The sequence below is a fragment of the Panthera tigris genome, chromosome B2 (genome assembly GCF_018350195.1).
Source record: "Panthera tigris isolate Pti1 chromosome B2, P.tigris_Pti1_mat1.1, whole genome shotgun sequence".
Taxonomy (NCBI): domain Eukaryota; kingdom Metazoa; phylum Chordata; class Mammalia; order Carnivora; family Felidae; genus Panthera; species Panthera tigris.
The window spans coordinates 10,994,712-11,008,271 of record NC_056664.1 but is presented as its reverse complement, the minus strand read 5'-3'; the positions used below and the strand labels follow the sequence as shown (position 1 = coordinate 11,008,271).

General features: G+C 43.6%; 1 protein-coding gene across 1 annotated transcript in view; it reads left to right on the top strand.

The window, feature by feature from the left end:
* Positions 1-8,960: 8,960 nt before the first annotated feature.
* RNF144B (ring finger protein 144B) overlaps positions 8,961-13,560 on the top strand; it is an 80,408-nt gene continuing 75,808 nt past the window's right edge. The window contains exon 1 of the mRNA XM_007089770.3: positions 8,961-9,109. The gene's annotated coding sequence lies outside the window, so the exon portion shown is untranslated. The remainder of the gene's footprint in view (positions 9,110-13,560) is intronic.

The following is a 13,560-nucleotide window of genomic DNA, read 5'->3' as shown; positions in this document are numbered from 1 at the left end:
CCTACATCGAGCTCTGTGCTGACAGCTCAGAGCCTGGAGCCTGCTTCGGATTCTGTGTCTGCCGCTCTCTCTGCCCCTCCCCTGCTCATGCCATCTCTCTCTCTCTCAAAAGTAAATAAACATTTAAAAAAAAGGATATTATGAAGTCACTATAATCAAGACAATATTGGCCTAGCAAATGACAAATAGACCACTGGAACAGAATAGATTCAGAGATAGATCATTCAGAACAGATAATTCAAAATACAGAAAACATTATACTTAATATTTAATGCATGTTGCAGTCCAATTCCTTGGAGAAATACTGGATTACTTAATATGTTGTTCTGGTATAGGTAGTTCTCTATCTGGTTAAAGTATAACAGAACTGATAACATTTAAAGATAATTCCTTAATGGATTAAAGACAGATCTAAAAAATGAATCCATAAACATCTCACAGGGATATCTAGGAAAGCACACATGTATAACCTAAAACGTGGGAAACCTTAATTTATTACATTATACATTAATTTAATGTGTTTAATTTATTAATACATTAATTAAGTAATATTAGGTATAATATATAAAGAATTCTTCAACTCAGCACCAAAAAAACGGGCAGAGGACCTGAGTAGACATTTTTCCAAAGAAGACATCCAGATTCTCAACATCGCTCATCAGGGAAATGCAAATCAAAACCACGACAAGGTCATGAGATCTCAGATTCATCACACCGGTCAGAATGGCTGGTATCGAAAAGACAAGAAGTAACAAGCGTTGGCGAGGATGTCGTGAAAAGGGAACCCTTGTGCCCTGTTGATGGGAATGTAAATTGGTGCAGCCACTGTGGAAAATAGTATTGAGGTTCCTCAAAAAATTAAAAATAGAAATATCATGCAACCCAGTAATCCCACTTCTGGATGTTCACCTGAAGAAAATAAAAACATTAATTTGAAAAGATATGCACCCCTGTGTTTACTGCACCATTGTTTATAATAGCCAATATACAGAAGCAACCTAAGTGTCCATTGATAGATGAATGGATACAGCAGATGTGGTGTATACACACAATGGAATATCACTCAGCCATAAAAAAGAACAGAATCTTGCCATCTGCAATGACATGGATAGATCTAGAGAGCACAATGCTAAGTGACATGAGTCAGACAGAGAAAGACAAATACCATATGATTTCACTCAGGTGTGAAATCTAAAACACAAAACAAATGAACAGATGAAACACTCAGACTCTTAAATACACAGAACAACGGGGTGGTTGCCAGAGGGGAGGGCGGTAGGTGAGGATGGGCAAAGTAGGCGAAGGGGATTAAGAGCTACAAACTCCCAGTTGCAAAGTAAAGAAGTCACAGGGATGAACGTAGTCAATTCTACTGTAATAACATTATACTGTAATATGGTAACTGAGGGTAACTGCACTTACTGTGGTGAGCGTTTTGTGATGCATATACTTGTCAGATCGCTGTGCTGTGCACCTGAAACTGATATGTGCCAACCGTACTTCAATTAATTAAAAAAAACCCTGAGAACCCCAGAAGCTAGTTAAGAAAAAAGAGGTGCATATCCGAATATGTACAATCAAAAAGCATTTGTTTTCAATATATGAAGTTTATTGTCAAATTGGTTTCCATACAACACCCAGTGCTCATCCCAACAGGTGCCCTCCTCACTACCCATCCCCCACCCTCCCCTCCCTCCCACCCCCCATCAACCCTCAGTTTGTTCCCAGTTTTTAAGAGTCTCTTATGCTTTGGCTCTCTTCAAAAAGCATTTTTACAGAAGTAGCAACATAAAATAAGTCAACACATCAGCTTTGTTTTTGGAAAAAGTGTTTGTAAAATATATTTCAGGCAAAATCTGTAATTTACACCGAGCTCCTACAAACAGGAAAAATATTAACTATTCTAAAGGAAAATGGACAAAGAATATGAATAGACATTTCACAGAACTGAGATAAATGGTGTGTGTGTGTGAGAGAGAGAGAGAGAGAGAGGGAGAGAGCGCATACACAGTGTGATTAAACGAGCATCGAGAAAAATACTTATAAGACACCATAGTCTGTTAGCTTTAGTACATGGTGAGTGAGGGGCTGATGTGAGTGGAAAGTGAAGGAAAAGATGCTATGGCACACTTCTGACAGACTACTGAGGAAGATAGACAAAGAAATCATTGAGTGCTCCCTAGGGGTCCTAGAGAAATAAAGAGAAAATGTGTATGTATCTGAACAGAGAGGACTCTGGGCAGTAAATTATTTTCTTCACTGCTGGCCTTACAAGATCGTTAATTACTTGTAACTAGTAATTCCATGAGATCAGTATAGTTACGTACGTCAGGCATCACATGAGTCTAAAAATTATTGAGAGGCCCTTGGTAAGAAGCATTTTGCAAAGACCTGCCACATGACCGTGATGATTGCTTATTTAAACTGATCTTCGTGTATTTCATAATCAGTGATGCCCCTGCAAGTCCAAGGGGAATGGGAAGGATCCACTTAAGGAACATGGGTTTGTAAGAAGGATCTCTCAGATTCCATTCTGTTGGCCATGCAAACATTGTTGCACAGAGTCTATGGTTTTTGCTACAATTGTTAGTACCTAGCAGAGTCCTTGAGACACTCCTTCCGCTCCTCCCGCTCCTCCTGAGGATGGTACTATGGCCTGGGCTCTGGGAAGTTATACCCCCTGAAGATATGCTGAGAAAGATCTGGAGAACTTCAGGTGTAAGGTGGTAGATGTGGAAAGGAAATAGGCTTCCCAAGTGTAGGGGATGTTTTTCTCTTGCAGGATACAGAATAGGAGCCCTCTGCCTCAAGGTACCCACATGTCCCAATCCAGCATTCATCTAGCCATGACTTCTACAACCTTAATTTTGGTTTCTTTGATCTATTGCAGATGATAGTATGTGTTAGTTCAACCTGGCTTCTGGTTCCACTGGAGACTTTATGATTCACCATTTTGTCGGAAGAGGAAAGGGGGCAATGAACTAGTACAGTGGCTGGGATGATGACTTATGGGAACTTTGCTTGGAATTTTTTTTTTTCATTGACTGATATGTAGGAATTTGGAAGAGATGTTAGTATTAGAAGGATTAATGCAATCTTTGCAAATATGAGGATCCTCAAGGCTATTTCGTCAGACTTTCTAGTGGAGAATCTTTTTTTTAAAAAGTTTATTTATTTATTTTGAGAAAGAGAGATAGAGAATACCAAACAGGCTCTGGGCTGTCAGCATGGAGCCCGATGCAGAGCTTGATCCCAGGAACTGTGAGATATGACCTGAGCTGAAATCAAGAGTCAGACGCTTAACTGACTGAGCCACCCAGGCGCCCGTCTAGTACAGAATCTTAAGTCAGGGCTAATTCAGTAATTATTTCTGCAGTTAGGTGATGAACAAGAGAGCTGAATTCCATTTTCTCATTGGCCCATAACCCCAGCTTGCTAGTGGTTGTTGTAGGTGGGATGTTAAGAGTCTTGAACGACTGAATCCTTTGGAGTCTTGCTGTCTGGTTGAGCTCTCCATCTCGAGTCATGATGGGTTCTTGCGTGGCATAATGGCAATGGGATTGAGATTATTCTGGTCAGATTTTTCTCGTTGGGGCTCAGCTGCTTTTGACCTGCTGTGTGAGATGTTGAGATGCTCTTGTATGGATGAAGTAGAACCAAATGACATGTCTTTAGCTTTTTGAAAACTTCTGTTATTAAGTCTGAGGCAATTGGACATCATCCTGGGTGTATCTCTGGAATAGTCTCTATCATATTGTTTTGTAGTGTTAAGTCTTACTTTGTATTGTGTCTCACTCTTAGTTCTGTGCTCAATACTTTCAGTAAATGTTGATTGAATGTATAAATGAGCACCATTAGATGCGCCAGAAAAATGCAAATAAAATTATAGCTGTTCGGAAAGGAGAAATGGCCAAATTGTCAGCAGCAGGACACCATGACCTTTGCCTTAAATGTTTTCCTGTGGACAGAATTGCACTTTATTGCAGAAGCTGGTTTCTCAATACTTGTGTTCTTTCATCTGACTTTTTGAAAGTGAACAAATCTTTTCCTTTAATTTAGGGTTTTTAAAAAAAATTTTTTTAAATGTTTATTTACTTTTGAGACAGTGAGAGAGCATGAATGGGGGAGGGTCAGAGAGAGAGGGAGACACAGAATCCAAAGCAGGCTCCAGGCTGTCAGCACAGAGCCTGACATGGGGCTCGAACCCACGAGCCATGAGATCATGACCTGAGCTGAAGTCGGACACTTAACCGACGGAGCCACCCAGGCGCCCCTAATTTAGGTTTTAACACAGGATGTAATTAAGGTGTCACATCTAAGGTATGTGTTACTAATTTACCTACTACGGTGTATCAGAAGAGTAATTTCAGCTGCATAAGTGAATCTTGATTTTTTTTAAATTTTTAAATGTTTATTTATATTTGAGAGAGAAAGAGAGAGACAGAGTGTGAGCAGGAGAGGGGCAGAGAGAGAGAGAGACAGAGACAGAATATGAAGCAGGCTCTAGGCTCTGAGCTGTCAGCACAGAATCTGACGTGGGGCTTGAACTCACCAACTGAGAGATCATGACCTGAGCCAAAGTCTGACGCTCAACCGACTGAGCCACCCAGGTGCCCCGATTTTTCTTTATATTAATTAAAGAAATTTTTGAAAAGAAATTCCATTTGATTCTCTTCTTATGTAGGACCTCAGTGCATTTTATAATATATAATATGTATCTATTATATACTACATATAGTATGGTATATATTATTATGTAACATCTTACATGTACGTGTTGAGAAAGCTAGTAATTCTATTTCTAGATATATTTTTGGCCTCATATGTAGGGAGAATATGCTTTGAATTTATTTTTGCTTTTATATGACTTCAGGTATATTACAAGCTAATAGATTCCTGTCACAGTTTGGATTACTTACTGTTAATGTGAACATTTTGTTTGCTTTTTCTTTATGGAGGTATGTAATTCAGACTAGGAAATGATTCTCTATTATGAATATCAACAGGACTGCTGTCTCATGTGGACAGGTTGTAATATCGTGTCATTACTGATCAGAAAAAAATATTTTTATAGATTGTAGTGGCTGGGTTTTACTTCTCAAATGTGATATTTATTTTTGTGGTCTAAAAGAAGTAGTTCCTTCTCACCCTTATTTGAGGGCTTTTTTTTTTTTTTACCTACCCTTTAAATCCTGGTGTTCCTTTGGGTTCTCTTCTGATCCCTTTCTTTTTGCTTCCCATTTTCCTTCCTTAGATGAATAACATTGACCGAGCTCTTATGATGTATCAGGACAGGGCCATGCTGTACAGCTGAACAGGTTGTGTACTGCACAATTCCAGGAAGTGACATTCACTGCCCCCAAGACCTGGGTGGTGTCAGCAGGCATTGTGCTCGCTACTTTACAAACCCCTTGTTTACCCTCATAACAACCTAGGAGATGAATATCATCATTCCTCCTTTATAGATGAGAGAGAAAACTGAGTTTGGGGTATGTTAAAACTTGTTTAAGGTTACACAGTAATGAGTGGGCAATGGAGTTTGGATGGGTCCAAAGCCTTTGCTTCCCCACAGCATGCTACCTTTTGTGGGTGATCTCAGCTCTTGGTGAGCTCATCCATACCACCACCTAAATGATGATAATTCCAGATCTCTCTGTTGATGGCCTATGAGACAAATCTTCCAGCATGTACCAGAGGCCCCTCAGATTCTGAGTGATTCAAAGTGCATCATCATTTTCCACATAACTGCTTCTCCTCCATTCCTACTCTCAGTTGGTGGCACTTGTAACCTGGGCTCCTCTCGCCCCCTCACCCCCACATCCAATCAGGCCCCATCACTTCTCTTTCCCAAATCTCTCTCTGTTCGTCCCCTTCCTTTCTGTGCCAGTTGTTACTATGTGGGTTGAGGCCATCGTTCTTCCATTCTGACTGCATCTGCTCTGACTTATGACAAGCACCACCTAGCTCCTTGCCCTGTCTGTTGCGTCTGGCTCATTCTTCTCTCTCCACCTTCCCCACTCGGCTGCTTGAAGACACAGCTTTGAGTCCCTTTCTCAGGGAAGCCTTTCTTGATTGTTTTCACCAACCCTTTCCTTTAGCTGAATTGCCCTTCTCTGTGCTCCCATAGAGCATCATTTTATCATTTCACTCATCATGGTACACTGATCATTGCTTTTCTTGTCTGACTCCTCCCCTGGACTAAGAGCTCTTTGAGGACAGGAACCGATTTGCCTTTGTCTTTCTAGCATCTAGCAGCTTGTCTGGGAGGAGATCAAGAAATGCTCGAGAGAATCAATGAATGCACACTATAGACGCATTAGGCAGATCTGAAAGAGTTTTGATTAGTAGAGCTTTGTAATATTGCTTGAAATCAGGAACCGTGATGCCTCCAGCTTTGTTCTTTTTTTTTTTTTTTTCAAATTTGCTCAACTGATTTAAAAAAAAAATTTAATGTTTACTCATTTCTGAGAAAGAGAGAGAGAGCACAAGCAGGGAAGGAACAGAGACAGAGAGACGGACACGTAGAATCCCAAGCAGGCCCAACGCGGGGCTCAAACTCACAAACCATGAGATCGTGACCTGAGCTGAAGTCAGAAGCTTTAACTGACTGACCCACCTGGGGCGCCCCCCAGCTTTGTTCTGTCTTAAGACTGCTTTGGGGGTCTTTTGTGGTTCCACCCAAATTTAAGGATTGTAGGTTCTGTTTCTATGAAAATTGCCGTCAGAATTTTGATAGGATTGCACTGAATCTGTAGATTGCTTTGGATAGGATGCACATTCTAACAGTATTTATTCTTCCAGTCCGTGAGCACAGAACATCTTTCCATTCTTTGTGCCTTTAGTTTCTTTTGTCCATCTCTTACAGTTTCAGCGTACGGGGCTTTCGCCTCCTTGCTTACGTTTATTCCTAGGTATGTTATTCCAGATCTGAAGAAGTTGTTCACATAATACTGTAGTGTTCTACATGTTTACTTGAATTAAAATTTTCACGTGATTTTTATAAACCTGCATGGTGAAAATAATCGATGCAGATGTTATTTAACTACGTTTTTTCCCCTTTCTTCTTGCCATTTGGCACAACAGGCAGCATGATTATCGCTTAATGTATGTTTTCATGACAGCAGTCTCTTGCCTTATCCAGTTGACAAAAGATTCTAACTTAACTGCATGATAATTTAAAAAGTGGATTCTGTGTTGAACTTTGGTTTAAGGCGTCAAAGTTTTGTATGGACACCAGTGAATAAACTAACCTCTCAGAAGGAGCTTTGTTTCTCTTCCCCGACTCCAGTCCATCGGCAGTGGTCACTCCTCTAAGGAAACGGCTGGAGGTTGGTTATCTTAGAACCTGAGCTTCTCTGCTAAATCTGAGGTTAGACCACATGGGGATGGTTATTCACAGGCACCTTTTTCACCTAACAGGGATTCAGGTCTCATTCCAGCTCTGCCCGTATCCGGTTCTAGCCAACCACTTAAATCTCCCTGGACATCGGGTTCCTTGCCTTGAAAATTAGGCATTTGGATGAAAGTAGCCAGAACAACTTTTCAATCTCAAACGTTCCCTGATTCTATTACTCTGGGTCCCTCCTCACTTTGTGTTCTCTTACTGTCTTATTTCCCTTGCCTGCCTTCCCTTCTTCCCCTACTGAGGGACTGGTCCAGGCCTGTCCTGCCATCACACACCTAGATAGCTGTGTTCTTCAACACTTGGATTCGACCTGGAGGTTTTCTTGAACACAGAGGGCTGAGAAGCAGTGTACTTGTGTTGGCTGGCACGGAGCTCACTGCCACTACTTTATTGGCACGCTCAGATCCCTTCCACAAAGGGCGTGTGGGTCCCTTCCTTTTAGGAAGCACATTCCTGACTGCCTTTGTAAAAGCACAGTGAGGTTGAGTCTCGAGTACAAAAAGATTCCTGAATCAGAGCAGCGACATTTCTAAATTGCAGCCGTTAGACAGATTTGGGACTATGATTGTGACCTGGGCTGGGGGTGGGAGTGGGGGCGGCCTGGTTGGCAGGGACCGAACAGATAGATCATCATGTTTTCCACATCACACACAGTAAGTGTCCAAGGTTTTGCAGTGAGGAAGGCACACCATAGCATACCCTATGGTTTCTGGATATTTGTGTCACCTTTCCTTTAACGTCATACAACCTGTTAGGTTACAATGGGCTCCCACATAATTTTTCCGTAAAGCACTTCAAGCAAAATTATAGTCATCAAGGCGTGCCTCTAATTTTAGGAGGTAAACGAAGCCTGTGCTGATTCGATTTGCCTGCGTTCTGACTTCCTCACCAGACCCCAAAGGCCAGAATCAGGTACAAGGTGTTTTTTGAGAAGACGCGCGCGGGGAAGCGTGTCTATACAAAACCGTTTTCTGGGAAGGCAGGTCGGGGGTTCCCGGCAGCAGCAGAAGGCGACTTAAAGAGCCGGGATCGGGAGGGAGGGCGAAGGTGTCCCGGCAGGACAGGCGCAGAGAAGCAACAAGCTTGGGAGGCCGAGAGGGGAAATGCCCCGGTCCGGGCAGGATGAAGGACGCGGAGGGCTGCAGCCACACTCCCTGCCCCGGATTTCGGCGGCAGCCGCCCCAGAAGGGCGAGCGGCAGAGGTCCCGGGGCGGCGGAGCGGGCGCAGGAGGGGCCGGCGGTGGGGGGCGGGGGGCGGCGCGCTGGGGGCCGGGCCCGCACGGGGTTAAAAGAGCATCACCTGCAGCTCCAGGGCGACCCAGATGGGAAGTAGGAAGTGCCGCGCTTGAGCTTCCTGTATAAATACACGCGCGGCTCCCGGCGCCGCCGCTGGTGAGCTGCGCTCCACGCTCCGCGGGGCCCGGGGCGTCGCGGCCGCTCGCCGGGGGGCGGGGGGGGCAGCGGGCGCCTGTCGGACCGCCTCCCCGCCTCCCCCCTCCCGCCCGCGGCTGCACCCCCCCCCCCCCTCCGGCCGCGGTCCCGCTGCCGTCCCGCGGGGGTGCAGAGCTGGGGCCGCGGAGCCCGGAGGACCGCGGAGCCCGGAGGACCGCGGAGGGAATGAGCCGGCTCCGCCTCCCCGGGGCGCGCGGGCCAGGCTGCTGAGAAGCCCCGGCGGCGCCCGGAGGAACCGAGCCCTCCCGCCAGGTAGGTGTCGCCGAGCGCTTGAGCCGCCGCGGGCGGGCGAGGACGGAGAGAGCCGGACTCCATGGTCTGTAGCTTTCTTTTCTGCCTCCTCTGCTTAACAGCGCGCAGAGTGGGATTCATGCCGAACGCCCGAGACACCTGTTAACTTTGAAAAATAGACGCAAAGGTAGAAGAGAAACCGGTGTCGTTTCCAGTAAAACGGCCTCTGCGAAATGTACCGATTGGCAAACGCAAGATTAGGTCAGACCTCCCCGGTGTCTTTCTTAAGGGGAGACCAGAAGTTGGCATCATCTCAGATGTCGACCTTCCGTTGTTTGGAAACGCACACAGCACGGTGTTGACACGCATAGATGGGAATGAGATGGGATCTTGGCCATGCGTTATGGTGATTATTTTGTCAGGCAGTTGCTGATAAGACAGAGTGAAACTCGGATCCTGTATTGCCGTTCCCAAGTTTTAGGTTAAAATGAAAGGGATTCCTGTTTCAGCGGAGCAAAGGGATCTTGAGCTTTCTCCTCTCGGGGCACCTTTTGCTTTCCTTATGACTTTGGGGGATCCTGCTGTGAGTCTTCTCCTGATGCATGCACGTCTTACATTCAGATTTCTCAGAAATGCATTTCCCTGTCTGGGAAAATGTCCTCTGTCTTCATGCTTTCACTACCGTGGGTCACTTTCTTATTTCTTTCTGCTGCAGGTATCTGATTAGACGTCAGCTGGGAGTCCCCATAGGACTATCAGTGTTCTAAGGTGGCATTTCTGGATGTTTGTTTGAAGTCTGCAAGGTCTGAATTAAAGAACAATGTATCTCACATTTATGAAACAGCAGATGGGGCGGGAGGGGGGGGGGTCTAGGCCCAGAAGCAAAATAAATGAACTTTGAGATGACTCAGTTTTTAGGGTGTGGGTAAGAGGAAAAAGGAACCCAGCCAGCCTTCACAGAGTTGCTGGCTAATTAAAGTATCTGGCTGCTGCAGTGTGCACTGAGATGAGCCTCCTGGTCCCTTTCAGATCTCACTGCTCTGTTGGTCCCTCCATCTGCTGACCCTGCCCCCTCTTCCCAACCCTAGTCCTTTTCCTAAGTAGCAGCCCCGTAACTATTTCTGAAATGATCTTGAGGAGGGGGAGGGGGCAAGAAAGATAGATGTAGCAGAACCATGGGCCCCCTTGGGATAATTGTATTAAATCCAAGGCCACGTTTTCACAGCCCTCCTGTTTTACCCTTGCACACCTGTGACTGCTCTTTTTTTCCCTTGTGGTGGGCACACACTTGGAGAAATAGGAAAGAGAAAAACCCTTCTGTTTCTAAAATAGCCTCTGATGAATTGAAACTGTCGTGATGAGTAAACAAATACAAGGTACACATGTATATAGAGAATGTAAGTGTAAAACAGATGTCAAGTCGCGGAATCGGGCTGCTTGAACTTTTTATTTAAAACAAACAGGAGAAAACATAACCCCCCAAGTCCCCAAACCAATCACCCTAGGTAACTTGCTCCTACACTACTGTGCTGGAAGCGAGGTGTGAGTGTGGTCAAGCGCTGTCCATTTACCCAGAGTTTTACAAATATTTATAGTCGTCTGTGCCAAATATCTTTGCACTGAGCCCCACAGAACATTCTCAGCATTCAAAAGCTCCATTCTCATGAATGGCTTTAGTTCATTGGCAATTTAAAGGCATCCAGGCTTTCAAAGTAGGTCAGTTTAAGACACGTCTTTTTTTTTTTTTTTTTTTTTAATTAGTTTTTGGGTCTCCCAGATTGTGAACCAGGTTTTCTGAGCCAAACTTGACAGCAGAGAGAAAAATTATCCTTTATCTAGAAAGAAAGAGGCAAAAAGCTTGTTTTATCTATATAATAAGACCACTTAGCTTCCTGAAAACTACCTTTCTCTTCAAGAAGATGAGTACTTTTAATCTGAGAAGGTAAATTTAAATTTTCGACTTTGAGAAGCAGGTTTAATGTGTTAAGTATTTAGGAGCATTTATAAGGAACTCGGAATCATTGCTCCGTGGTGTTTCTGCTAATTCTGGCTTCTGTGTTTCCCGTGGCCTTGACTTATGACATTACTTTCTTGTTCAGTGAGGTTCTTCGTGTTTGAAATCACCAGTTTGAGGTAGAGGTCAGGAATCATGCTGAACCCAGATGTTGGTGAAGGAACAAAGTCCAGACAGTTTTGGGACTAAACCTACTTTGTGCAACTGATTATTTTGGATATGGGAAAGGAGCCAAAATGCCACACAAATCCTCCTTTCCACTTTGAGCTTTGGGGAGTAGGCATCTGCAGTCATTAGTCCTGAGTGCTGGGACTGTTTTCCAGGGATGCCTGCTTTAATTTCTGGAAGCTTCTATTAAGTCATGTTGTTTTCCCGAGTATGTTAGATGTTTGTCATCTTGACTTTTTTGTTTTTTTTTTTTTGGTAATGTTTCCCATATGTCATCTGAGTGTTAAGGAACCTGAAGAGGCATAACCTCACCAAAGTTAATTTAATTATTTAATTTTTAATTTGCTTTTTCACCTTTAGGTACAGGCAGGAGGTCTGTACTAATGTTCTATTTTTATTAACTCTGGCATTTGCTTTTGCTGGGTCGATGCATATTTCTAAACCCAGCACATCGCATTTCAATGGTTATTAAGACACGGGAGGCTATACATTAAAGAAAGTAAAAGCGGCCAACGTTTTTGCAACACGGAATGAGAAACGTCTCGTTTACGAGGAGACCTCTTTCCTTGAACTGAAAACACAACAACCTAAGTGCAAAATACTTCTCTTGTTCACAGCTGGGGATACTGCTGATCACATGGCTTTTGTAGCATCTGTTCAAGAACGTACTCTAAAAGCCGTGTCTCCTTGGTTCCCATCTCCTCTGCAGTCATGAGTTTGAGGGCCAGACTTTTATTCAACTGGTTCTTTGTCTTTGGGGGAAGAAAGAACACATCATCTCTCATTTGTCTCTTTGCTGGACTTGTGGTCAAAGCTTCATAGAAACCCACAAATTGTCCTCTGTTATCATTATAGAACATTATCTGTTGACAACCTCCTCAACGAGTTTACTCCTTGTAAGTGGAGACTGGGTTCGGTCACCTTTACATCACTAGCACCTAATGTGTGGAATTCAGAATTCCGTTCTTTGTGGGGTTGACTTTGTTTCCTACATTACTGGGTTTTTGAGAAAAGGATTTGGCAAAGGCGAATGAAAACATACCTGCTGCACCTTGCTTAGTGTGGGATTTCGGAAGGGAGTCCTCTCCCAAGCTGCTTTTAAATTTGTTTCTAATTAAAGTTTCTATAGGAAACTTCTGACATTCAGAAGAGAGGGTAATACAGATACATGTTTGTATCCATTTGGAGCAAACATTTTGATTTAGCTATGTGTGCCTTAGCAACTGTAGTTTCCTGGTAATGTCACGACCCAAGAAGTCAGCCCATCTCTTTCTTTCTGTATGGGGCTTTCTGAAATAACACGTCTCCTTGATCTGTTCATTACATCATTGTCTGACCTGCCTTTAAGTGGCGTTCTTCCTGCTTCTGAGCTTTGTTGTTATGCCAGGCAGAGGGAAGACGAATTATTCAGCAGGGCTGCATGAATAATTGTGGGAGGCAGGGAAGCACTGATTAAAAAAACGGGGTGGGCAGGGCACTCTGGCGGTGTTGAGTGGGGAGCTCCCACGAAGAGTGTAAAATTACAGTGCTGAAAATATCATGAAGCTGTTATTCTCCTATTCACGCCTGCCTTCTCTGATAAGTTTTCATTGTTAGAAAAGCCAGGGACGGATTTTCTCCTCTTGGGCCTTTCCCTGTAGCGGTAATGAGAATGTGGAAACAGGGCAAGAAAAAAAGGAATGTACTTTTTAGAAAAAGGATCAGCATTGTGCAGATGTTAGAATTTGCCGTCCCAGATGCCTGTGCCCTGAAGGATTTAGAGTTAGTCATCTGCTTTGTTAGCCGTTGTCCCCACAAATCTTTCCGTGTATTTCTCCTGAATATTTTGTAGGAAAAAACATAAAAATCAGATATTGTTCTCACCATAAAAAATTGCAAGTGTGTGAGGTGATGGGTGTGTTAACTAACCTTACTATGGTAATCATTTCGAAACTTGTGTAGACATATATGTGTATATACACACATCTGTGTCTCATCATTACACTGTATACCTTAAACTTATACAATGTTACATATCGATTATATCTCAACATAGCTGGAAGAAAATTAGATCTTAGTAATAGCTGTAACAGACTTTATACATAACAATTTCAAATAGCAAAGAGACTGTTTAGAAAACAATGCTAATAATTAATAATATTTGCTGATTTCGGCTCAGGTTATGGTCTCACTGTTCATGAGTTCGAGCCCTTTGTTAGGCTCTGTACTGACAGCACGGAGCCTGCTTGGGATTCTGTCTGTCTGTCTGTCTCGCTCGCTCGCTCGCTGTCCCTCCCCCCTACCCAAAATA